Source organism: Schistocerca americana, chromosome 1 (genome assembly GCF_021461395.2).
Source record: "Schistocerca americana isolate TAMUIC-IGC-003095 chromosome 1, iqSchAmer2.1, whole genome shotgun sequence".
NCBI lineage: Eukaryota > Metazoa > Arthropoda > Insecta > Orthoptera > Acrididae > Schistocerca > Schistocerca americana.
This window is the reverse complement of record NC_060119.1, coordinates 974,723,083-974,729,082: the sequence shown is the minus strand read 5'-3', so window position 1 is coordinate 974,729,082 and position 6,000 is coordinate 974,723,083.

Genomic DNA, 6,000 nt, shown 5'->3' with positions numbered 1-6,000 from the left:
TACTTTCAGAAACGACTTCCTGACACTTAAATCTATACTCGACGGAGATCCGAATGGGGGACTATTTTACCTCCGGAATATTTTACCCAAGAGGACGCCATTATCATTTAATCATACAGTAAAGCTGCATTTCCTCGGGAAAAATTACGGCTGTAGTTTCCCCTTGTTTTCAGCCGTTCGCAGTACCAGCACAGCAAGGCCGTTTTGGTTAATGTTACAAGGCCAGATCAGTCAATCATCCAGACTGTTGCCCCTGCAACTACTGAAAAGGCTGCTGCCCCTCTTCAGGAACCACATGTTTGTCTGGCCTCTCAACAGATACCCCTCCGTTGTGGTTGCACCTACGGTACGGCCATCTGTATCACTGAGGCACTCAAGCCTCCCCACCAACGGCAAGGTCCATGTAACCATACTGTTTTGTACTTCCACAGGTATTCTGAAGTACACAGGATTTTACTGTCTGTTATGTTGTATTTGATATTAAGTTTTGCCCATTTAGGCAACATACCCATGCTGGGTATTTTACTTGTGTTTGGCCGTATACGTGCTCTGTGACGAATTTACTGTTATTGCTTATAAATTGATTAAAATTCATAAATAATTACGCCCACACCCCTCAGCCACTGTCCACTCCCGCCGTTTTCTGCGCATCTATTTTTGGTGCACAACATGTTTCATTCATGGATTCAGATTTACGATTCCTCGATATTTATAGTACTGTCCTTACTTGACCAACTTTGATTCATCCATATTTCTCTTAACTGTGTAATTATTAGTTATAAGTAGAATCGCGTATGATGTTTAAAAATATACATGGAGCGAAGTCTCTTTTCCCAAGCTTATACCTTTAAGCGAAACAAAAGGCTGTATGTTTTTATTACCACCAGGTTTCAGCCACACCGAGCTATGGAAACAGAAATGGAGTACTTCGTAGAGCTTTCCACTAACGTAAATTTAATTCTTAATAAAAATTGTTTACTGATGATTTTGTACTCGCCATCCTTAGCAATATTATATATGACACTGAATGGTTTCCACCTTCACGTCGATCTATATTTCATAGAAAAGTATAGGTTTCAAATTTAACTGCGGGCATTCGAACTCATGTAAGGTAGAAGAAGAGGTTACATACAAACAAGCGCACTTGTGACCGCTTGCCTTCGGCCCATCCTCTGCCCTTGTTTGGATTTAAATATGATTTTATTATCATGCACGTCAATTTAAATAGTCTTTAGTACGAAAAGGGTCGTTATTTAATAACCCAGAATCAATAATGCAGATAATGTCATCGTTTATTTGATAAGCATTTCCAATGAACAGATCCAGTTTGCACTCGCACTCGTTAGTATTGTTACAATGCTGTTGCACGCCATCCGTGTTCAATGTACATACCTTGTACATGTTCTAACCTTGTACAATGTAAAAATCTTTAACACTTTCAAAGTCCCTGAACGAAGCTATCAGCTTCCATTGCGGCTGAGTCGACAGGAGGCGGGCGTCAAGAATACCATTTCAACACCGAGAATAGGTCAGGGGAAAAGAAACGTAACATCGGTGCTTCTGGCGAGCCGGACAACAGACTTCAGCAGAATTGTAGTGAGACAGAGAAGCTACTTAGGATCACGTCACATTCGCTACGTGATGAAAGAAACGCTATTGTTAAAGCAATAACGCATACCAATAGATTTTACGAACCAGTCCTATATGATCAATCACGGAAGAGTGAGAATCGCTAATACCTTCGTAACAGCAAGACGTATGTGGTCATGACAATGACGTCCACTAAGAAATAGTTCCACAAATACCCTAGTATTTTAGTTTGTAAGTCAGTTGGTCAGATGGACTGATGGCGTAAGTAACTTTCGCACTCGATTCCTTGATTACAGAAAATTGACGTCTGGTACAAGTCTGTTGTAGATTTCCTTCACGCTTCAGACAACAACAGCCGCTTCTGGGAGAGGTGGCTATCTCGCCATAATTGGAGTCGCAGAGATCAACACCACAGCCTACTACTGGCGCAGAAGGGTGGACTCGGTTGTCTTCCCAGGTCATCACCATCATTCTAAGGAAAACTGGCGAGGCGCGAACTGGGAGAGTGTCTCTTCCCCACAAACATCTCCACTTCCGCCCTTCTAGCTGTCATCTCTTGAAATATGTACCACTCTCACTATGGTCAGTGTCGTTCTACGTTTCTTCAACACAAAAACCACAAAAATGTTCTTGAAACATACTGTAGGACAAGCACCATTTCTAACCATTCGTAACGAATGGATGTGAAATGAACCGCTCTTCCACTTAAAGGGTCAAGGCTACCTGCATTACGAAGTTCTTATTATTCACACGAGGTTGTTATTTTAGCGATATGAATCACTTGTAATGAGAACACCGCTTTGTTAATAAGTCCTCCGTAAAATACTTTCATCTGTACTACTAATTAATATTTCTCCCTCATTATGTTTCCCCTCCTTTACATTAATTTATCATTTCATATTCATTGCTGTTCCACGTAATGTCGCTAGTTAAAACTCCGGTTGCCTCAGCTCTACTCAACCACTCACTGAGGAAATCAAAACACTCGTAGGCTCAAACAAAGAATCTCGCATTATCAACAATATAAAGCCCACTCACATTTTCCAGTTTACCAAATAACATTGCTTCAGTATACATGGTACAGTTTGTACAGGTAGACTGCATTATGGTGTTATCACGTCGACAACACAAAACACAGAAATTTAAAATCTACATCCAAGAACCTTGCATGACAGTAGGATTTAACGCAGCATGAAACGAAAACTACAAATAAGTTTTGTTTCTTGTCACATGAGAGACGTAACTTACGTATAAACTCAGTAAATATCCAAGCTAGATTACCAATTTTGTCGTACGAAACCCAGCGACGTGAAATTGACATGCGATAGCAGGAAGTTACCCTACTGGCCATTCAAATTGCTACAAGAAGAAGAAATGCAGATGATAAACGGGTATTCATTGGACAAACATATTAGAGTACAACTGACATGTGATTACATTTTTACAAAATGTACCCAGAATAACCACCTCTGGCCGTAATAACGGCCTTGATATGCCTGGGCATTGAGTCAAACAGAGCTTGGATGGCGAGTACAGGAACAGCTGCCCATGTGGCATCAACACGATACCACACTTCATCAAGAGTAGTGACTGGCGTATTGTGACGAGCCAGTTGTTCGGCCACCATTGAACAGACGTTTTCAATTAGTGAGAGATCTGGACAATGTGCTGACCAGGGCAGCAGTCGAACATTTTCTGTGTCCAGAAAGGCCCGTACAGGACCTGAAACATGCGGTCGTGCATTATCCTGCTGAAATGTAGGGTTTCGCAGAGATCGAATGAAGGGTAGAGCCACGGATCATAACACATCTGAAATGTAACGTCCATTGTTAAAAGTGCCGTCAGTGCGAATAAGAGGTGAGCGAGACGTGTAACCTAGGGCTTCCCGTACCCTCGCGCCGTGTGATACGCCAGTATGGCAATGACGAATAAACGCTTCCAAAGTGCGTTCACCGCGATGTCGCCAAACACGGATGCGACCGTCATGATGCTGTAAACAGAACCTGGATTCATCCGAAAAATGACGTTTTGCCATTCGTGCACCCAGGTTCATCGTTGAGTACACCATCGCAGGCGCTCCTGTCTGTGATGCAGCGTCAAGGGTAACCACGGCCACGGTCTCCATGCTGCTGCAAACGTCGTCGAAGTGTTCGTGTTGTCTTGCAAACCTGTCATCTTGACTGCTAGTGATACGAGGCCGTTGGGATCCAACACGTCGTTCCGTATTACCCTCCTGAACCGACCGATTCCATATTCTGCTAACAGTAATTGGATCTCGACCAACGCCAGCAGCAATGTCGCGATACGATAAACCGCAATCGCGATAGGCTACAATCCGACCTTTATCAAAGTCGGAAACGTGATGGTACGCATTTCTCCTCCTTACACGAGGCATCACAACAACGTGTCACCAGGCAACGCCGGTCAACTGCTGTTTGTGTATGAGAAATCGGTTGGAAATTTTCCTCATGTCAGCACGTTGTAGGTGTCACCACCGGCGCCAACCTTGTGTGAATGCTCCGAAAAGCTGATCATTTGCATATCACAGCATCTTCTTCCTGTCGGTTAAATTTCGCGTCTGTAGCACGTCATCTTCGTGGTGTAGCAATTTTAATGGCCAGTAGTGTATTTACCCTGGCAATGAGTAGATATAGTTTGCTGTGATTCCACGACCCGCTGATACATGCTGAAGAATTCCATGCCCTCGAAGTTCAGCACATGCTGTTGGTATCTTGCATGATTTTTAATCATAATACTAGTCAACCACTGACAATGAGTTACTCTGTTTTGTGGAAACTCACATGTACAGCTTACACCTAGAAATCAGAAATGTATGTTTTCTGTTGAATGCCTATTGCCTACTGTCTTCAGCTGGAGGGCAAATAAACGCTCCCGGCGTTGCAGGTAAAACATAAAATAAAATATCGGAACTGAAGGTTTGGTTCTTACCTTAAATGTAGAACGTCGCATCGTCTACTACTCTGGATCGCCATTTAACGAATGAACGTCATAGCAACTACGAAGAGGGCAAATTCAATGGCGTTCCGTTTCCGGTGGATGCAGTTCGTCCCTTTGAGGTCAGACGGCCAGAACTCTCGGCCAACTTCCAGGTATCCACTGAACGCAGCAGAGCACAGGGTAATTCGGGGCACTTCAATTATGCTGAAGGCGTCATGCGACGTGGGTTCCAGCAGTGCAGTGAGGTGACGGCGTATCGATTTCGCGCTTCCCGGCGCTTCCCGGCACTCTGACTCCACACCTGCGTGCCCCATGAATATTTTTGCATCACTCCTGGAGGAGGCTCCCGGCACCTCGGCGGAAATCGCTGCGCATGAAGATCAGGCGAGGGGAGGTTGAGAGCTCGGCCCGGTGCTCGTTCTACAGACCTCTGCGAGCTGCAAGTGAATTACTCCTGGTCCGCTGCGTGGAAAGCTTTATATTATTTCACTCTCGTAACAAATACCGTACCCAGAAATAGCTATCCTATTTATGTTAACTGGTGTTTTACATACACTAATTTGTTGCCAGGACAAACTCGTCAAGAGCAAATTCCTTGTACAGGTGACAGAAGGCATGGGATACCTACTAATACGTCGCAGACTTCCTTTTGCCTGGCCTAGTGCAGCAATACGGATTCAACAAGGCGTTGGAAGTCCCGTGAAGAAATACGAGGTGATTCAAGTTCTAAGGCCTCCGATTTTTTTCTAATTAACTACTCACCCGAAATCGATGAAACTGGCGTTACTTCTCGACGTAATCGCCCTGCAGACACATTTTTCACAACGCTGACGCCATGATTCCATGGCAGCGGCGAAGACTTATTTAGGAGTCTGTTTCTACCACTGGGAAATCGCTGAGGCAATAGCAGCACGGCTGGTGAATGTGCGGCCACAGAGAGTGTCTCTCATTGTTGGAAAAAGCCAAAAGTCGCTAGGAGCCAGGTCAGGTGTGTAGGGAGCATGAGGAATCACTTGAAAGTTGTTATCACGAAGAAACTGTGGCATAACGTTAGCTCGATGCGCGGGTGCGTTGTCTTGGTGAAACAGCACACGCGCAGCCCTTCCCGGACGTTTTTGTTGAAGTGCAGGAAGGAATTTGTTCTTCAAAACATTTCCGTAGGATGCACCTGTTACCGTAGTGGCCTTTGGAACGCAATGGGTAAGGATTACGCCCTCGCAGTCCCAGAACATGGTCACCATCATTTTTTCAGCACTGGCGGTTACCCGAAATTTTATTGGTGGTGGTGAATCTGTGTGCTTCCATTGAGCTGACTGGCGCTTTGTTTCTGGATTGAAAAATGGCATCCACGTCTCATCCATTGTCACAACCGATGAAAAGAAAGTCCCATTCATGCTGTCGTTGCGCGTCAACATTGCTTGGCAATATGCCACACGGGCAGCCGTAAGCATT